The sequence below is a fragment of the Myodes glareolus genome, chromosome 21 (assembly GCF_982192425.1).
Source record: "Myodes glareolus chromosome 21, mMyoGla1.1, whole genome shotgun sequence".
In the NCBI taxonomy this organism is placed as follows: domain Eukaryota; kingdom Metazoa; phylum Chordata; class Mammalia; order Rodentia; family Cricetidae; genus Myodes; species Myodes glareolus.
This window is the reverse complement of record NC_142046.1, coordinates 56,425,217-56,446,790: the sequence shown is the minus strand read 5'-3', so window position 1 is coordinate 56,446,790 and position 21,574 is coordinate 56,425,217. Positions and strand designations below refer to the sequence as shown.

General features: G+C 45.3%; 1 long non-coding RNA gene across 1 annotated transcript; it reads left to right on the top strand.

Moving 5' to 3' along the window:
• Nucleotides 1-8,202: 8,202 nt before the first annotated feature.
• LOC146890384 (uncharacterized) lies at nt 8,203-14,984 on the top strand. Its single transcript, XR_015735873.1, has 2 exons — nt 8,203-8,282; nt 13,339-14,984. It is a non-coding gene; the product is annotated as an uncharacterized LOC146890384 (long non-coding RNA).
• Nucleotides 14,985-21,574: the final 6,590 nt, after the last annotated feature.

Below are 21,574 nucleotides of genomic sequence, written 5' to 3'. Positions count from 1 at the left end.
AATTTTCTAAAAAAACCTGTCAACATACATAGTAAACACCCAATGGATGTTAGAAGGGAAAACCTTCTATCCTCTTGTTCAGTTGTAAGTGACTTAATCCACGTCCAGCATAAACATTTTAGTTTATGAACTCCGCAGACAGACATACCCCATCTTACATTAGGAGAGAGAAATCATGACAGACAGTGACCTGAGCCTTCCCCCGGAGGAAGGAACCATGCCAAGCTGATATTAAAGTTCACCTGAAGGTTAGGCTTTCTAGAAGCAAGCAACCGGAGGAACTAAATTTATTGGAACAATTGCACGGGGCGCCGTAGCTTATGGTCTCGTCGGCATAGTTTATACCTTGTCTTCAGCCCTCGTCATGAACGGAAAAATAAAAACCCTGCTGCTGACTTTCTCTCTGCCCTCCACTTGGACGCTCTTGCATGTGGAAATCCTATTCCCATACTTGTTTGCAGGTTTTCTCTAGTGAAAAACACCATGTCGTTCTGTCCTTAGAGAACTAATTAAACAGAGCATGGATCTTCAGGGAGCTCTACTGTGAGAGAACTCAGTAAATACGGCGTGAACCAAGAGACTCCAGAGTCCCCACCTCGCTTGAACTTAGCCTGGGCTTTGGAACTAACCCTTTCCAGTATCAAATTTCTCTTGAGCTTTCTGAGTTACTTAAAAATGTATGTCATGGGCTGGAGAGATGGCTCAAAGGTTAAGAGCATTGCCTGCTCTTCCAAAGGTCCTGAGTTCAATTCCCAGCAACCACTTGGTGGCTCACAACCATCTGTAATGGGGTCTGGTGCCCTCTTCTGGCCTGTGGGCATAAACACAGAAAGAATATTGTATACATAATAAATAAATATTTTTAAAAAATAGTATGTCATTGTCTCATTTATATTAGGCCCAGTCACATCTCTGAATTTCCCTGAATTTTTAGGAAAAAATTATAAAATATATACAGTAACTATTACCCTTAGTGAATTAGGTTATTAATCTCCCTCAAAACCCAAAATTTGACATGCGCATAGTGTTTCTATCTGAGCATTTAAGCATGGTTCAGTGTGGCTCACTTAAGTATGGCCGTCATGGTGCAGCTCAATTTGTGTGAGATAAATAGAAAACCAATCATTGAGAAATGTCATTCTATCCTTGATTCTACCCGTAGCAGGTAGGTGACCACTTGGCCCCTCAGTCTCCTCAAATATGAAAGTAAAAGCTTGACCAGGAAAAACACCTAATAAATGTTAGTAGTCCTGTAATTCTTGTGCCATTGCAGACATTAATAATCAATCACTGCCCTTTTATACGGAATTGGGAGGCTAGGAAGTAGAGTATAGTACAGACAGCTGAGTGATTCAGTGATTGCCTGGTGTGTGTGAGGTTCTAATTTTAACACGGGCGTGGTGGGGTTGAAGGGGCTTCATAAAAGGGGCATTGGATAGCTAGATGCTTCTGAGTGCTCAATAAAGCATTGTAGGCGGCCATTGTGTGACAAATTTGAATTGACAATCTAAATGAATTCTTCTTTCTATTTGTTGCTTTCATTGGTTAATTAATAAAGAAACTGCTTGGCCTGATAGGTCAGAACATAGGTGAGTGGAGAAGACAGAACAGAATGCTGGGAAGAAGGCAATGAAGCAGATGCCATGTTTCTCCTGCCCAAGATGGATACAGGTTAAGATCTTTCTTGGTAAACCACAACCTCGTGGTGCTACACAGATTATTAGAAATGGGTTGAATCAATATGTAAGAGTTAGCCAATAAGAGACTAGAGTTAATGGGCCTGGCAATGTTTAAAAGAATACAGTTTCCGAGTAATTATTTCGGATGTAAACTAGCCGGGGAGCCGGGATCCCAGAGGGAATGCAGCCCGCCTCTTCCTTTTGCAACAGAGGACACTTTTAAATCCAGCACTTGGGAGGAAGAGGCAGTCTGACCTCTGAATTGGAGGCCAGCCTGGTAGATAGAGCGAGTTCAAGGACGTCCAGGGCTACACCCTGAAACTTTGTCTCAACAAACAAAATTTAAAAAAAAAAAGACAAAGTCAAAATCCAAGGGAGAAAACAAATGACAGCAGACAAATCCCTTACTGACAAATTCCCTTTGCATGTTTGGGGACAGCGGTCGTCACTACAGGACGTGGTCACGGGGACACTGGTTCTTTCCCTCACTGCATTCCAAATTCTGTTTGTCAAAAACGAAAGTCACTTAATCACTTTTCCCTTTGTTCTAAAATTATTTTCTGTAAAAGATGTAAACTTAGAAAAATACAAAAATAAAGGCCAGCAAGATAGTTCATCCAAAAAAGGGTTGTTGCCATCCCTGATGTCTTGGGTTCTAGTCGTCAAAACCTATATGGTAGAAGGAGAGAACCGGCTTCCACGAGTTCTCCTCTGACCTCCACAAGTGCATCTTGGCATGTGCACACATAAATAAATAAAGCACAAAATAAATAAGCGTGAGTTTTAGAAAGGGAAGAAGGAAACTGTGGCAGTGGGGAGTATTTGATTTTGTACTCCATAATTAATCCCTGCAGTGCGTCAGGGCAGACAGTTTCGCTTTTCCACACAACAGTGTTCTCCCTAGGATGTCTGGTACCTCATCCTGAAGATTCAATTCTTGGTTTCTGCTCATAAACCTCAACCTTTGTCCGAGAACTCCTAGTCTGCTGCGCACAACTTTGCAAATATGGCAATATATTGAAGAAGAAGGAAAGGGTCTTTAGGCCCTTTAACATAACCACAAGTTAAGAAATAGTCCATTCTATAACTGGGCTCTGTGCAAGTAAACACAAATGAACACATTTGCAAAATCTGTAGTTAATCCAGTTTGAAAATGAAATTGGCCCAGTGGCTTAGAAAGAAAACAAGCATACTCTCCTCTCTGCAGCATCTGAGCCCCCTCCACCCAGTGCTTTTTTTCTTATGAGAGTAATTAGGAAAGTATAAACAGGCAAAGAAGAGGAGGAGAGAAGAAGAGGAGGAGAAGGAGAGGAGGAGAAGAAGAATAAGAAGAGGAGGAGGAGGAGGAAGAGGAAGAAGGGGAAGAAGAGGAAGAAGAGGAAGAAGGGAAAGAAGAAGAAGAAATTGTCTCCAGTCAACATGATTCATCGGTGGACATCATTTTGGAAGCTATTCATTCAATCTCTTTTTCGTCCATGTACATTTTTGTGGAGGCCAATCAGCACAACTCTAAGAATTCTTTCAAGCTTCTGCCCTCCCTCATTCCTCATGCATGGCTCCTCCTGCAGGGTTCTGCTGTTTCTACTCGGAACAGGAAACTATGCTGGTTGAAACTGGGTATGTATAGACTTACAGTTCTTTGGACCAATAGTTTTCACTGTGAGGTTGTCTGAAGTCCAAGAACCAAGGTTATGGGTGTGTTTGGAAGTTAACACCCCAATTATTTCGAACACTACCATGCTGGAGCTTATCGGCTGGGCAGGCGGCTCCTCAAATTTCCTTAGTAGCTATTCACAAGCGTCTTATATAACAGGCGTAAATGAGGTCAGGCAGGGACAGGTCCTTGATTACATTGACATCAGCAGCTACGACTAAGTCGCTGGTGTCTGTGCCCTGTAAGTGCGTTTTAATGAGGGTATCTCGCCAGTGTCTGGTCTATTGGACAGAAACTAATGCCTGGTGTGATGAGGTCATTTACTCTGTGGGTAGTAGCAGGTATATATTATGGGAAAATCCCTGTCCTCATTCTCGGCGAAGTCAATTTTTTTTCTGAGGGTCTGAGACTTCATTTAAAGTAATCACCGAGGATAGTCCGTCCGGGTGCTCTCAGTGACAGTTAATAAACACGGCGCCCCAGAGACAGGCTGCCTCTGACGGTCACCGCATGCTTCTTCTGATCACCGACTATTAGGAAACAAACTACCTAATACTTGGTAGTTGGAAGTAATTTATGTACTCTGTCACAGGTCTGTGGGTTGACTGGACCCAAACAGGCAGACTTCTGTTCGGTGGCCACAGTCTGATTGTGCCCAGGGCTGGAATCTTTTAGGGACTTGAGACGATAGGCGTGGAAGGAAGGCCCAAGGTCCTGGGCAGTTTCTTCTGAAAATGTATTCCATTTTATTCCACTGGCCCCGGGAAAGCTGGCCTTGCCTCTTGCTGGACACTATAGCAAGAGAGCGGACCCCAACCCTCACAGGAGAGGCGACTCCTGCACTAGGCAGAGATGGCGAACCACAGGCAAGGGTGAACTGAGCCTGAGGGTGTGAACTGACCAGCTTAGCTTCCTCCCAGACCCTCAGGTGAGCCTTGGATTGACCCACCCTAGCATCTACCCCATCGAGGATCTCTAGGACCTGCCGGAGCTCACGAAGGGACAGGAACAATCCCAGCAGGGTCTCCAAGACTCGGGGTGGCTGCCAGACATCCCAGAGGAGTTCCAGTGAGGACCAGTGAGGATGGTGGACCAGAAACCAGAGGCCTTGAACCAGACCAGTGACTCCTGGCCATGAGCATTCGCTGGTAAAGCTGCCAGGACAGAAGGGTCTACTGTGTGACACACGCGGAGGCCCCCAATGCCACCAGCATGGATGAAGAGGTGGGAAAGGAGAAACCAAGAGGGGTTTTGTTGCTATTGTTGTTGTTTGGTTGGTTGGTTTGTTCTTATTTTTGTTTGTTTGCTTGCTCGCTTACTTTGTTGTATTTTATTTTGTGGGGGAGCACTGCAAGGGTGAAAAGGTGAGTGGAATTGGGGTGCATGGTGTAAAACTCCCAAAGAATCAAGAAAGAAGCTAAATTAAGATATATATATGTATAATTTATTCCATTTTATCTAGTGTGTGTGTGTGTGTGTGTGTGTGTGTGTGTGTGTGTGTGTGCATGTGCAGTATGCTTCCCACAGAACAAGTGTAAAGGTCAGAGGTCAGAGGACAACGTGCAGGACACCTCTGAGCCATCTTGTCTGCCTCATTTCCTTTTTTTATTTGGGGGGGGGTTGCTTCTTTCAGGTTTGCTTTTAATTTTTGTTTTTTAGGTTTTTTTTTGTTTGGTTGGTTGATTGGTTTTGATTTTTGAGGTGAGGTCTCCCATGAAGGCGCAGCAGGCCAGGACTTTGCATAGGCCAGGTTAGTCTCAGACTGGTTACAATGCTCCCGCCTCTTGATTGCTGGGATTCCAGGCATCCACTTTCCAAGATGTTTCTTCTTTCACATCATGTCTAGACGACACAGCCTCCCTACTCAGGGTTTCATCCCTCGCCACTTCTCTCTTCCCCAGTTAGGCAGACTTCGAACAGATGGCTGAATTCCGAGAACCTAATAGCAAAAGCTCTCTAGCTTGGACTGGGACGTGGCACCGTGGTGTTTCTGACCTTCTTCAGTAAATTAACCTCAAAGCCAGCCTTGAATCAACATGCGAGGGGCGGGGCGCACGCACCTTGCTATTAGGGAGGCTTCATTGGCTGTTATTTGCAGATTTGATGCAACTCAGCATCCTGGACCAAAGAGCATTTCAGTTGTAATTCCCAAAGGGTCTGAAAATTTTCCAGCTTGAACACAACAGAATTGAGAGGAATCCATTAAGCCTTGCAGCATTGGAGGAGGCTGAATCAGTCCGGACATCCTTTGGGTCTTGAAACTTGGTGGTTCAGAGCAAGCGAAGGTAGAACGATGACCAGGCATCACCAGCATCCAATCTCGGTGCCCTCCGGAGCCTTCTTTGATGACGCTTCCTGGGAAACTCTAGATTGCGGTTCTGCTGTGCTGACGCAACGAGAGAGAGATCGGACATTTCACACTCAAAATGGAGTCCAGACATTAGTGCGAATGTACAAGGATCCGCAGAAATTAGCTAACTGGGGCCAGTTTGGGGTGAAGATGCAACGGTAGGACTAGGGGTGTAGTTCAGTGGCAGAGCACATGTCCATGGCCCTGGGCTGCACCCCGGTACTGCACCTCCGAGAGCCTTTTAAAAAAAAGCAAAGAGCCTGGCAGTAAATCATCTCTCCCCGCACCAGAACAGGAGGTGAAACCAGCAAATCCTCTTTGCTGCTCCCTGGTGCTTCTCAACAAGCAGCGGTGTGCACCATTACTGGCCAAAGAGAGTGTCCGGGCCTTCTCTCTCCACAACCATTGTGAACCTCCTTGACTTGGGTGGTCCGAGACGGAGGTTCCATTTTTGTAAGATGAACCACCAAAGAGTTTTTCCCGTGTTTAGCTTTCTTTCTTTAACTCGTTCAGGCTCGGATCCCTTTGAAAGTGTACACTCTGCAGTTGCTTGAAATAATACACACCCAGTAAATTTATTTTGTGAAGGGAACGGTTATTTCATTCAGTCCAAGCTCGGTGGATTATACTGCTTAATAAGGAAATGAAAATACTTGAAAAATTCCTTCAGGTCAGTACTGTGTCACCCAGGACTTTGGTATGGTCTACCTCCTGGGCTCACGGTCTGCCTTTTCAGGGGCAGTAGTTTTAATAAGACGCTGAACGGGTAGCATTAGACACTTCCGGCCTCTTTCTTTGACGCGGAAATGCCATTTCACTATTACATCATTCCCTCTTTTGTGTCAAGGTCTTTGTAATCATCTCTCTCATTTTGCAGGCTTTTCATCTAATAGATGAAAGGCTTAATCCTAGTTGGAGAAGCCTGCTTCAATGACAAGGACTGGGTTTCGGCCCCATTTATCTCAAGGAAGATTGGAACGAAAAGTTTACATAGCAATCCTGGGAGTGTCAAATTATGAAACGAAGAGAAAGCGAGTTTGCGGTTTCTGGAACATTGCTCTGCTCCCTTCAGTGCGCAGGCTCTGTCAGGCTTTTGAAAGAAACAGTAAAATTGCCAGCTTCAGTTGTGTTTTTATAGTTCCAAGAAGTGAAAAACTCCAAGTCACATTAAAGAGTTAGATTATTAAAGCTTAAAAAATGCAAAACCCATTCTTTTTTATTTTATTGATTTTTATTGAGCTCTATATTTTTCTCTGCTCCCCTCCCTTCCTCCCCAGTACCCTTCAACTCTTCCCCAAGGTCGCCACGTTTCTAATTTACTCAGGAGATCTTGTCTTTTTCTATTTCCCATGTAGATTAGATCCATGCATGTCTCTTTTAGGGTCCTCATTGTTGTCTACGTTCTCTGGGGTTGTAGTTTGTAGGCTGGCTTTCTTTGCTTTATGTTTAAAAACCACCTATGAGTGAGTACATATGATAATTGTCTTTCTGGGTCTGGGTTACCTCACTCAAAATAATGTTTTCTAGCTCCATCCATTTTCCTGCAAAATTCAAGATGTCGTTATTTTTTTCTGCTGTGTAGTACTCCATTGTGTAAATGTACCACATCTTTCTTATCCATTCTTTGGTCGAGGGGCATTTAGGTTGTTTCCAGGTTCTGGCTATGACAAACAAAGCTGCTGTGAACATAATTGAGCACATGTCCTTGTGGCACGGTTGAGCATCCTTTGGGCATATACCCAAAAGTGGTATTGCTGGGTCTTGAGGACCCTAATTGTTTCCTACTTTTCTGAGAAATCACCACACTGACATCCAAAGGGGCTGTACCAGCTTGCATTCCCACCAGCAATGCAGGAGTGTTCCCTTTTCCCCACAACCTCTCCAGCATAAGTTATCATCAGTGTTTTTGATCTTGGCCATTCTTACAGGTATAAGATGGAATCTCAGAGTTATTTTGATTTGCATTTTTCTGATAACTAAGGATGTTGAACATTTCCCTAAGTGTCTTTCAGCCATTTTAGATTCCTCTGTTGAGAGTTTTCTGTTTAGGTCTGTACTCCATTTTTTTTTATTGGATTATTTGTTCTTTTGATGACCAATTTCTTGAGTTCTTTGAATATTTTGGAAATCAGATCTCTGTCTGATGTGGGGTTAGTGAGGATCTTTTCCCATTCTGTAGGCTGTCATTTTTTTCTTGTTGACCGTGCCCTTTGCTTTACAGAAGCTTTTCAGTTTCAGGAGGTCCCATTGTGTAGACCATGCTGATTCCAATTCCCAGAATCCACCCGCCTCTGCCTTCCAAATTCTAGGGTTTCTGTAGCTGTTTCCGCCAGAAGGAAACTTTCCAAACTACAGGGAAGCCCCTGAAGCAGGTTAACAACCAGTTTCTGGAAGTCTCTGAAACTGACCCTGGGCCCCTCCCTGCCAGAGTAAACAATAAAAACTGTTACTCTCAAAAAAAAAAAAAGTCAAGCTATAGAAAAGCCTCTGAGATTAGACCCGCTGCCTAGAAGCAGCGGAAATCTCCCAAGCTGCGGGAAGAGGCAAAGAACTGAGACACCTGGAAAGGACACTCTCTCTCCAACCTGTCGCACTGTCGGTAGGCTCTACTGTGTGTACCAGGTTCCCAGGTTTGGGGGCTGTTACCTGTGCTGAAGGGGCTTTAGTGATGAAACTGGCTTTGAGGCATTTCTGCCCCTGAAGTAACTCCTCAGCCATATTCCCGAGGCTAATCCCAATAAGACTTACTGGTTCATCAAACTGGACTTTGGTGGTATCTGTACTTTGGTCTGGCATGGTTGCCTATCTGGGATGAGTAGCCATATCACAAAATACTGGGACTAAAGGCTGGCACCACCACAAAACCTAGGCAATGCAGGTAATGATTTTTTTATTTTTAATGTTGTTATTTGTTGGTAAGTATTTTTGAGACCCCCTGTTTAGGTTTCTCCCCCAATATAATAAACCAGATCAGGTCAAATTAATAAGACCATGTTTAATCTCAGCAAAGCAACTCGCAGGTGATTCTCGGGAAGAAAGCAGAAGAGAAATCACACAAGTGTCTAGAGGCCTGGTCTTAAATACCCTGTAGGCGTGGTCTTGAGAAGCTTGGGGTTGGGGGAGGAGCTAACCCTTGGCAGGATCTCTGAGGGCAGGGCTTGGAACGGGACCGGAACTGGAGATTCCCAATATTTGTTTGTATTGTTTCTCAACACAGGGTTTCTTTGTGTGACACCGGCTGTTCTGAAACTTCCGCTCTAGACCAGGCTAGCCTTGAACTCAGAGATCTACCTGCCCCTGCCTCCCGAGTGGTGGACTTAAAGATATACACCACCGCACCTGATTTAGGGTTGTAATGTTATGTTGATGGCTAATTTTATGTTTAAAAGTTTAAAATCTCTGTGTTTAAGAGAATGATAAAGCAAAGTTAAACCTCCAATTGTCAAGAGCTGTTAAGGGCTAAATGTTGTACTGCTGTTTCTGCTCTGCAAACGAGTTTGATTTGCCCAAGAGAACCTCGGCTGCACTGGAACAAATTATAACTTTGTATTCTTTGCCTTTATAAACCCCTGACTGAGGTGGCTGGGTACTGCCTTCTTGGGCATAGACCTGGCGCCAAGATCCGAATAAAAGCCTCTTCTTTGTTAAAACTTACTGAAGGTCAGACTGGCGACTCTTTAAATAACCCCAGACTTATAACATTTGGGGACTTATCTGGAATTTGGGCGTTCAGTCAGACCCACCTTTTTTTTCTGGTAGGTCTTGGGACCCTGAAGGCACCTAGCATACTAGGAACCAAGGGATAAGATAGGCCCAGTATTTGGAGGGAGCCACCGGCGGGTTCTCAACACTTAGATTGTAAGAAAAGAGGCGTGAGAAAACCTCTGGAGGTATAGGTAAGGATACTGTTTGTAGGGCACACTTATGAGACTTTGTGGAAGAGCTGATCAGAGTGCTGCTTCCTTTTGTAGACCAGGCTGGCCTCGAACTCACAGAGATCTGCCTGCCTCTGCCTCCTGAGTGCTGGGGTTAAAGGTGTGCGTCACCACCATCCGCAGAGTGCTGCTTGCTGAGTCAAAGGGACCAAAAGGATGTGGGATGCCACAGGCCCTGGTTTAGTTTTGGTTTGTCTGGGTGGCCATCAAATTGTATTATTCTAGATGACATGATTCTAGATTCTCAAGCCTCTAAAATAATAGAGGCCCAAGAAACGGGATAAACCAGGTTAAAAAGGGACAAAAGAAAATTTTAAAATATGAGGAAGGAGATGAGAGGCTAAGGAGTTAGGGCCACAGCTATAAGCACCAAAAATAAGAAAGAGAGAGAGAGAGAGAGAGAGCTGAGACAAGCAGTTTGGCAATAACCTATGGAATATCTTGATCCTTGCCTAAGGTCTGTTCAGACTAGCAGAAACTGACTTGAAAATATATATCTGGCCTAATTGTCTTTGCTAACTTTGGTAGCTTTAGCTATTTGGATAAATTGAATCGTACAATTAATCATGCTGGGCGGCGGTGGCACACAGCTTTAATCCCAGCACTTGGAGGCAGGTGGATCTCTGTGAGTTCCAAGGCAGCTAGGATTGTTAGAGAGGAAAACCCTGTCTAGAAAAATCAAAACAAAACAACAACAACAAAAAACAAGAATCTGTGATATGTAGCATGAATTCTAATTGTTCTAAATAAAACCTGGAGTCAGACAGATATTATGAGGGTGAAAGTCAGCCACTAGAAAGACCTTTTACCTCTATCAAATCCTCAGACCAAGGAAACGATCCAGTCCTCAGACTGCATCTGTCTCCACCAAACCTCAGACTGCAGTGAGCTCCTGTCTCCTCCCTCCTTATATTCCTCTCTCTGCCCAGTCATATCCCTTCCTGTCTCCACCTACCTAGTGCTGGGATTAAAGGTGTGAGCCAACACTGCCTGGCCTCTAGTGGCTTAGCTCTGTACCCTGATCATCAGGCAAGCTTTATTTGTTAAAACACAAAAATCACTACAGTGATAGTCTGTAACGATGCATTATAAAAAGATCACAAGTAAGATTCTTAGTCTTTCTATGGGCTGAGCTTATGATTTGAAGTTTTATTGTGGTAGTAAAGGAGCTTCAATTAAAGAATTGTAATTTTTCTAAAGCTATAATTAGGACATGCAGGTTAATAGTCATTCACCTTATAAATAATCAAATTCTTCAACATGCTCAGAATTGTGCTTATAGTCATGCTAAAAACAAATATAATTAATTTTCATGAATAAGCTTTATTTAAGTAGCTTGAATGTAATTGGTCCCCATAATCCCAAAGGGAGTAACACTATTAGGAGGTATGGACTTGTTGGAGTAGGTATTTCACTGTGGGGGCCTGCTTTGAGGTCTCTTTTGTTCAAACTTCACTCAGTGTGACAGTCCACTTTCTGTTTCCTTCTGATGAATATGTAGCCAGCACCATGTCTGCCTACACACTGCCATGCTCCCCACCATGATGATAATGAACTGAACCTCTGAGCTGTAAGCCAGTCACCACAATCAAATACTTTAATTGTAAGAGTTGCTGTGGTCATGGTGTCTCTTCACAGCAATAGCAACCCTACCTAAGACATTTTCTGTATAAGTTTTCGAGGGTAAGTCTAAAACAAGTAACTAAAAACAAGAAAAGTTTGTTTAAAGTAAGATTACTTAATAGATAGCCTTCAAAAATTCTTCAGAGATCTACTGAATATTTAAAGTGTTTAGTGAAAAAGTGTAGTATGAGGCCACTTGTTTGTTCCTGGCTGTCCAGAGCATGAAATAATCACTTAGAAACTATATTATTTGGAATACTGTTTGACCAATACCTTAAGTGTATTGCTAGTTAGCTCTTACAACTAGAATTAACCCATTTCCATTATTTTATACTTTACCACAAGGCTCATGGCCTACTGGCAAGGTTCCAGCTGGCAGCTCGTGTCTGTCCCCTCTGATGGCTCCATGGCATCTCCCTGACTCTGCCTTCTTTTTCCCAGCATTCTGTTTAGTTTTCTCTGCCTAACTCTATTCTGTCCTACGCAGGCCCAAGACAATTTCTTTTTTAACCAATGGTATTTACAGCATATAGAGGGGAATCCCACATCAAAAAAGGTTTCCTGTGTTAAAAAAAAAAAAACAAAACAAACAAAAAAAAACCAAAGGCCAACTCCTACAGGCAGCCCTAAGGTCTCCTTCAAAGAGGACAACACCACCTGGATTGTGATCATGCTAAACACTGGGAAAAATAGCCCCATGTCTCACCAACCCCCAGGATCCCACCAAGATTGTGAACAAGCAGAACAGAGAAAAATTGACTGCCTCTCTTTGCCTCACCAAGATAGGCCAGTCTCTCAGGTTCCTCACCTACAGAAAATTCTCTAGGATCTTTTGGGTCTGGCAGCTGAAGGTTGATGCAGCCCTGTGTGGCAGTCAGAGAGTTAATGCTGTCCTATGTGACCACTGGAGATTGAAGCCACTCTACCTCCAAAGAAGCTACTGGGATCATGAGTAGGAGCTGGTGGTAATGGTCCAGGTAGCTGGTAAGTCTCTGTTTTTATTGATGCAGAGACCATTTGGTTTATACTTCTGCTCAAATTCATCCTTCTCAGAACTCTAATGGTGTTGACAGTAACTGTAGTTTTATTCGGTTTAGCAGCAGGTCTTGCTTTTTCTAGAGCAGGTTTTCATGAGACTTTACTAGTCCTCTATTTAAAAGAAGTTGCTTTGCCATGACTGTGCTCAGTCATCAACCACTGTGTCTTGTAAATGAGCGAATGAAAAAGGGTTTGAGGTTTATGCAAGTTGTAAAAGTCTGAGAAAATAATTAAAAATAATAATAATAATAAAACTTAGAGATGGGGCTACTGAGATGACTTAGGGCTTAAGAGCACTGGTTGGTCTTTCAAAGGTCCTGAGTTCAATTCCCAGCACTCACATGGTGGTTCACAACCATCTGCCATGGTAGCTTCATGGGATCAGATGACCCCTTCTGATGAAGATAGATGTCCATGCAGACAAAACATCCAAATACATAAAATAAGAATCTTTGAAAAAAACCTTAGAGATGATACATGATGTTAACAGTTCAAAGGCCCAGACTTTTAACATATCAATCAACGGAGTTCTGACGAGCTATTACTCTGGCTCTGGTAAATCACTGATTACTGCTGTAGTCACACACTCAAAATTTAAAATTTCCTTTGGTTGTTTTCTAAGTATAGACTAAAAGATGCTTCTCTTCATGCTAAAAAAAAAAATCTCTGTCCAATCTATTTTCCTGGAGAGAGAAAAATATGTTAATGTTTTTAATTCAAAATCATTTTGGAGTCCGAAAGCTTTTACTATAACTCAACGGTGTTGCCTTTTTTCTACAGTGTGGATTTCTTTACAGATTACAAACAGTGGGAATGCTAATATATCTAAAACCTTTATCCCTTCTTGTCAACTTTAAGTTCATGTAAGCTTCAGGGAATCACCACTTAGGTCAAATGGACTCCCAGATAGGCACTCCTGTCGATCAGCAGCCCAAGCTTCCCCACCTGCTGCTCACCCCTGAGAGATCAGTTCTAAGTGTAAAATTTCCCTTTAAGTTCCTAAACTTTAACTTCTGTCCTAAGTTTGTTTATTTATTTATTTGGTGTTTTCTTTCCTAGCAGAGTTCCACTTGGCTGACAAACACCATCCAGGAGTCAGCCGTGAACTGAAAACGGCTCCTAACAGCTGTGAGCCCCGCACTTGCTGAAAGCTGCTGTGAACCAGTCCAACCAATGTTATTCCCCCATCTTTTCAGCTGCATCAGCAAACCAGCTGCTTCCAGTGAATGCCCTCCACTACCTGAACCCCATCTTTGGCCTTTGACTAGCATTCCAGCCTTTGTGGGCCCTGACAATGACATCCTAATCTCTGCAGCAAAGCAGTTACAGAAGAGAGTATGTCACTCCTGATCCTCAACAAAAGGCTAGAATATTAGGTCTAAAGGAAACTGGGACCCCACTGGAAGGGACCACACCTCAACATCCTTACCACCCTAGCTGCTGTCATGGTAGACCTTGTCCACACTTGGATGCATACATCAGTGGGTCACAGGATGATGACCCTGATATAGAAAAACGGACCATCACCATGACTTGAGAAGATTCACTAAAGATAAAACTGATATGGGTTGTAAATTGTAATGTTTTGTCTGACTATGTCACCACATGCTCTTTCATGGGGTATGTGTCTAGATTCCCCTTTAAGAGCAAATGCAAACTTGCCACAAATGTTTCAGCTATTGGCCACACTTCTTCAGGGGGCCATTCTTTCTTCACCTCAACTACAAAAACTTAGACTTCATGCCGGTCAATGGTGAACCCCAGCATTTGGGAGGCAGAGGCAGGCAGATCTCTGTGCGTTTGAGGCCAGCCTGGGCTACAGAGTGAGTAGACAGACTCCAAAGCTTCATAGAGAAACTCTGTTTTGGGGGGGAAAAAAAAACAAACTTAGAACATCAAATAATCCAGGACTTGTTTGCATTAGAAAAGTCTATTGCAAAATTAGGACAGGTTGACTCATTAGCTGAAGTAGGGTTCGTGGGATATTTGTACATTGTGAAAATGTGTTGCTGTGATTGGTGTAATAAAAAGCTGAGTGGCCAATGGATAAGCAAAAGAGAATAGGTGGGACTTCCGGGCAGAGAGCCGAAATCAGAGGGATGAACCTAGGCATCTGTGAGATACCAACAGACCTTGGAACAAGTTGGACAAAGGGAACAGAGGGAAAGTAACCAAACTGTGTTATATAACATGGATTAATAGAAACAGGTTAATTAAGTCATAAGAACTAGTTAGAAAAAATCTACTGCTTCTCTGCAGACCATTCAGGAATTATTGGTATAAATTAGCCAAACTTCAAAAACACCTCACAGAGAGGGAAAAGGTCCTAGGGGGAGGAAGTTATTGGTTCCCATTTTTTTCTCAGGTTCTTCCTGGCTAGTAACTGCTATAGGCCACCACAGGGCCCTTAGTTCTCCAGCTTCTACTGGTTACACTTGACCCCTGCATCATTAATGCCTTAACCATATGTAGACATTCCCACTTAGGAGCTATTCAGTTGATGGTAATTAAGTTGTATGAATAGGTGCCCACCACCACAGAGTCAAAGATTTGGCTCAGGGAATAACTCAAGGGGGTGGGGGATGACTAACATGTTGATTGCTAATTTAATGATTAAAAGTTTAAAATCTCTGTGCTTAAGAAAACTATAAAACAACATTTAAAAAAATTAGATCTCCAAATAAAAAGGACTGATAAGTGTTAAATTTTTTGCTGCTACTTCTGCTTCTGTAAACAAGCTTTTTTTTTTTTTTTCATGATAGGACCTTCTATTTGCAGAGAACTAATTGTAACTTTGTATTCTTTGCCCTGTAAAAAGCCCTGACTGAGGTGGCTGGGCACTGCATTTGGAAATTCCCCAGTCCCGGGTGTAGGGGTGCCCGCGGCAGTATCGGAATAAAAGCCTCTTGTTAAGATCTATTAATAGTCAGATTGGTGAATCTCTGAAGGGCCCCAGACCCATAACTAGGTAATAGTTTTTATTTATTTATTTTTGGTTTTTTGAGACAGCGTTTGTGTGACACTGGCTGTCCTGGAACTCGGTCTGTAGACCAGGCTGGTCCTGAATTTTCAGAGATCCTCCTGCCTCTGCCTCCCAAGTGCTGAGATTTAAGGCCTACATTACCACTGCCAGATGGGTAAAGGTTTTTAAGTTACTTTTTTTTTTAAACTTTATTTTATGTGCATTGGTGTAAAGGTGTAAGATCCCCTGCAACTGGATCTTCAGACTGCTATAAGCTGCCATGTGGGTGCTGGGGATTGAACCCGGAAGAGCAGTCAGTGCTCTTAACCTCTAAGCCATCTCTCCAGCCCCTTAAGTTACATTTTGAAAGAAGATATTCATTGCGGATTTCAAACAGACTTTTAAAAAGCAAAGAAAAAGATAAAAATACTCCGTGGGTTTTCAACTATTAATATATCAGTGAACATCCCTTGATTACTCTCTCTTTTTTTTCTAGGACTTTACAAACTGTCATATAGATTGAATCTTTTCAGGGAAGTATGTTAGGAAGTATATTAGGAAATCGACGTTGTAGAACCAATTACCATCACCACTAACAGAACCTACTAGCGTAGCTTATAATGGAGTGTTTTTCAACTCAGGGTCGTGATCCCTTTGGGGGTCGACCACCTTTCACAGGGGTCCCATTTCAGATATCCTACTATAAAATATTTACATTATGATTCACAACAGCAAAATTACAATTATAAAGTAACAACAAAAATAATTTTATGGTTGGGGGATCACAACAAGAGGAACTATGTTAAATGGTCACAGTATTAGGAAAGTTGAGAACAACTGCTATAATACCAGTCCTTGGGAGGTGGAGGCAGGAGGATAAAGGAGCTCAAAGCCACCAGGGCTTTATAAGATCCTATCTCAAAATTCCAAAATAAAATAGTAAAAAAGAGGGGGAGCTGTATCGTGAGTACACGGAAAGAATGGGTGAGCCACACCGGTGAAGGATGCTACTTCTGTGCCTGCTTTGTGTCTGTTCTGGGTGGGTGATCCGCATACTCTTTCAGTCCTGGCCGCTAGCCCCAAGGCACGTGGGAGAAGTAGAGGGCGTTGATAAAGTGAGCACGAGTTTGCAGTGTGGACGCATCTCCCCAGAGCAGAGCTGTCCGGCACAGGCATGAGCGGGAACAGGGGCCAGAGAGCAGTTGGCTGCCTGCACAGTCCCGATCCCAGCCCAGAGCCCCCACTCCCAGGCTGGCGCCACAGTCAGCCGGTGGGGCGAGATAAAGCGGGCAAGGTTCTGCGGATCTGAATCAGGGAGGTGCAGCTCCGATAGCAGCGCCCGGGCCGAGGCTCCCGGTGTGTTTGCTCCAACTGTTTAAACTGCTTCAAAGCGCCAGAGCCCGAGCGACCTTCAGCAAACAGCTGCTAATCTCTAGCAAGGGAGAGCTGTCCTAGGGAGGACCCGGGCATCCATGGGCCTCTCGCCTGCACTCCGCCCCCGTGGGACCTCAGCCCTGCAGACTCGGCCACGCCCGGACCGCTAGAGCAGGGTCAACAGCAGAGGCCAAGGGGAACGCAAGAGCTCTGGCCGGAAGCCCGGAGGATCATTATTCCGCCCTCAGGCTCTTGCTCCTCCCTATGGCCCCCGCCTGGTCCCCTTTCCTTCGTCCCGCCCCCGGGTCCTTGCCCCGGCCCCTCTTGCCCCCGCCCCCAGGCCCTTGTCCCGCCCCCAGGCTCTTGCCCCGTTCCCGGGCCTTTGTCCCGCCCCCAAGCTCTTGCCCCCGCCCCCAGGCCCTTGCCCCGCCCCCAGGCTCTTGCCCCGTTCCCGGGCCCTTGTCCAGCCCCCAAGCTCTTGCCCCCGCCCCCAGGCCCTTGCCCCGCCCCCAAGCTCTTGCCCCGCCCCCGGGCCCTTGCCCTTGCTGGACTTCAGGCTCTTGCCCCGCCCCAGGCTCTTGCCCCGCCCCAGGCTCTTGCTCCGCCCCCAGGCTCTCCTTCCCCCCCCCCCTCTTATTCCCCCCGCCATGCCCTTGTCCCGCCTCTAACCCTTGCCTCTTACCCGAGCCCTCCCTCCGCCCTTAAGCGCTTGTCCCTTCCCCAGGTCCTTGTTCCGCCCCAAGGGGGCGGGGGGCGGAGCGGACCGAGACTGGCCGGACACTCAAGCGAGCCTGCTGTCTGCTAGATCCCGGTAACTCTGTCGAGTTGCCGCCGCCGCCGCACCTCGGCAGTCAGCGTAGCTTCGCCGTCGGGGATCCCCAGTGCAGCGTCCGCTTTCAGCATGATGGACTTGGAGTTGCCGCCGCCAGGACTACAGTCCCAGCAGGTGCTGCTCCGGCCCTCGGGCCTCTCGGCTGTGCCTAGGGAGCGGGCAGGAGCTCGAGGGGAGGGATCCTCGGGAGGGAGGGACAGTCTGAACCCGGACTGCGACGGCCGGGCCGGGAAGGCAACGGGGGATGTTGGGACAGCGATAAGTGTAGGGACCTAGCCTGAGGTCCCCAAGGGCGCCGTGGGGCCAGGGACGACAACCACCTCGCTGGGTCGGATGCTCAGAGGCGGCGGGAGGGGGTGGACCCTGGCTGTCTTAGCCGGCGCCGCCCGGCCCTTTCCGGGCCTGCGTGGTTTCCCCGAGTCGGTGCGGGTAAAAATGTGCCTAGTCACGGGGCCGCGCTCGGGGGAGCTGAGGTCTCCTCGGCGACCGCACCGGAGCCCATCCCCGTCCGCGACCTCCAGCGCGGTGGCCTAGCCCATTTTGCCGTCTGTGGCTCTCTCGGCCCGAGAGCTGGTCGTCTGTAGGATCTCGCCAGTCCGGCTTGATCTAGAATAGCCCAGTCCTCCGGGGGCGGAAGAGAGAAAGTCACCGGGTGGCCCTCGTGCTCTGGAGCCCCGACGGGCGGCCGGCGGGCAGGGCTCCGCGCGCTTTCCTCGACCCGGGAATCCGGAGTTGGTCTTACGTCAGGCGAGGACGTGTGGACCTGGGCGGGCTCAGAGGTCCGGAGTCCGCCGCACGGGGGCTGCCTGTTCTGAGAGCCGTGACTCGCGGGGCCCCACGCTGCGTGCATGCGTGGCGGTGGCCTCCGGGTGGGTGACAACGGCCGGTTGGCAGTCATAGAGGCCCTCGATTGGCCCTTTCCTGCTTTATAGCGTGCAAACCTCGCCGCTCTGGGGCCAAGGGACAAGTTGGAGCTGTTGATCTGTTGCGCAATTGTTATTTTCCCCTGGGCGGCTTTGTCTTTGGATAGAGCTTACAGAATTGCAATCCCAAAATGTGTAAGGCAGGATATACTGTTCCTTGCCGTCAAGGGGAAGAGTTGTAGGTTAGAATTCGTTGCTTTTTATACTGTTGACGAAGTTTTGCTTAAGCTATTACCTCTCTCTTGTGTCTTAGTATGTTTTCCCTTGATGTTTGAGATTTTTGCCTCCTTAATTTCTTAGCATGTTGCGTACTTTTATGAAGACAGAGGAGATGGGACGCTTGCGTTTCATAACACTTTGTTGATAAGTTTTGAAGATTGTTATGTAAGTGAAAACTAGTTTCTGGTCATACTTCAGGCACTTTTAAAGGAGTAAAACCTCACGTTGCCAAAAATTGTGTCGTAATTGGATTTTTAGAAAAAGAAAACATTTAGCTCAAGGGAATGTGTAACTTGGCAAACAGTAAGTTAGCTTAAATGTAAAATCTTAGGCCGACCCTGAAGGCCCTGGTGTAAGGGTTTGGTTACTGACAGTGTTTTAATTCTACTCCCTCCCTTGAACTTTCCTCCAGAAATGATCGGGGTTCTTGCCTGGTTTTCATTAGGATGAACGCGTAAACTGTACTTTCTGATCTTCTGTTCTTCATTAGTAATCAGCAGGAATGCTTGTCTGGCCCCAGGATACACGGCACAAACCATCTTCGATTTTAAAGTTTTCTTCTCTTTTCTGTGTAGCGTGTAGCATCACATTTCATGTACAAAAGTGGCAGACACAGCGCTTTCTCTTCCATGTGAGTTTTCATTTGCCAACCACAACCTTTCTTGTTATTTCCAGACCTCGATTTAAATATCTGAAGACGTTGAAAAAAAGAATTATAAGTTATAATTATAAGTTATCTGTTATCCAATCATTGTTTGGTAGTCCAGAGGGATTTGAATTGCCTTGCAGAACTGAGCAAGTGCTTGTGTAGTCATAGAGGATATGGTTTTTAACTGTGCTCAGTGAGTCCTCATCTCAGCGGGAAAACCATCCATTACTCTTCCAGCGGTGTCTGGGAAAGATAAAATACTTTTGAAGACAAGCGATGAAGTCGATACTGAATGAGACAGATGAGATTATTTTTAAAAGTTGAACAGAAAGGGAAAGTGGACAGGCCTGTCCTCCAGAATGAATGTTAAGCAAGAGTAGCTTGACTTTTTAGATATGTGGAACATCTCTGAGACACTACAGAAGCCGAATGTAGGTTGATAAACGCAAGACTACATCAGTCTTTCTGCCGTAAAGGTAACTGGGGCCATTTTGAAATTCCATCTGTATTAACTTGGGTCCTTAAAAATAACCCTGAGGGAACAGCCCTCGTTTTTAGGATTATTGGGGGAGTTGAAAGCTAGATATTTGCTTTTTCCTAATATTTATTTTATTTAGGATGAGTTAATGCTCAGCAAAGCTACAGGAGAAAGTGCCCGAGCAGCTGTGCTTATATCTGGATATTTCCTTCTTCGTGATTGAGTGTATCTAAAAGGAGGTTTTCATAAATCCATCCTTAATTTTTTCCCTGAACTAGGGTTAGCTCGAGGATGCAGGGAGAATTTGGAACTTAGGTGCAGATAGCAGGTGAGTGGACACTGCTCTGCAGGCCAAGAAGTATGGGAATTCTTGGATGTCTAATTTCTCAGTCACCCCTTTTTATCTTTAGTTTTCAGGTTAGGAGAGAGGCATAGAGAGGCCAGGACGCCTCCTCCAACTGTTTCGGGTTGAAGATACAATCCAAACTTAGCCTGACTCCTACCTAGGTCTCTGAATTTCCACTTCCAAACTGGACCAAATGGAACTTGAAGCAGGGTCATGAAGCTTCCCTCCCTTTTAAGTGGGTAGATTTCAAAACAAACAAACAAACAACCCCAGGGAGGAGAGGCTGGGGTAATAAAGGCTAATGTCTGCACCTTCCCCTCCTACCAAGGAGGCCAATAACCACCGTGGGAGAGGGAGGAAGGGCATCCTTGTGATGACACCAAGTGAGGAGTCCGGAAATGGTACCATGCCTGTGGTCCTGCCCAGGGAGGCACCGAAGCAGGCAATGGGTAGCTTTCATTTGGAGAGGCAGGATGCTTTTTTTCTGTAGTTACCATTTTTAAAGCAGTGTCTGAGAGTCTGCTTCCCATTTTCCAATGGCCATTTTCCCTTTTTCTTAATTAAATCTTTTAGCTGCCTGTATCTTTGCCTCTGCCTTGTTTTTGATAACGTTTTCCTGTGTTTATTTTGGGGTGGTGGCCAAAGTGACATTTACTACGTAGGGTGTGTTGTACAGTGTGACCAACAGGGTTAAAGTAGCTTGATGGAAACTGGATTTGGGATTGGGGGCAAGGAGTTGAAAACAGCAGAAACCTTGTTAGGTCAAACTGAACACGAATCCCCTGTCTTGGCAACTTGGCATTAAGAGCTCAAGTCTGTCCGGTGTACCTGTAGCTTTGAGACTAGTACGTTTGGAGGTTAGCTACTTTAGTTCCTTGGCTTTATTGTTAAATCCTGTTAGGAGTTATTGTCTGATTTGTTTGTATTGAATATGCTTCAGGACCTTCAGGGTTTTGTGGTTTACCTGAATTTTGTGTATGTGAGTCTAGATACTTGAACTCCTGGGTCACCCACTTCAGCATGTGCTGAACCCTGGGGTGGGGGTAGTTTCTAGAGGTAGTTCGTGGTTACCCTGCTTCGCTCCATCTGTGACTGTAGAAGGGACCGTTTTACTGTGACGTGCCGTAGAGTTTCTATTCTGACAGTGTGATCTCCGGAAGGTACTGAAATTTTCGTTGCTGTGTCACCAACATTTAGCAGAAAGGGCTTTACCGTTCCAAGCCAAGACTTGAGCAGTTGGCAATAGTATATGTTAGAGACAGGAAAGCAAAGATATGTCTTTAAGTTTGTGGAAAATACAATTGCATTCTTATGAGAGTTTGTCCCTCAGAAAAACAAAATCCTAAATTGGGCCTCTCTGTATAGCCTTGCTATAATAATATTAAGAATTTTGAGGGGCTGGAGAGATGATGGCTCAGCTGTTTGGCTGCTCTTCCAGAGATCCTGGGTTCAATTCCCAGCACCCGCATGGCAGTTCACAACTGTGTGTTACTTCAGTTCTAGGGGAGCTAA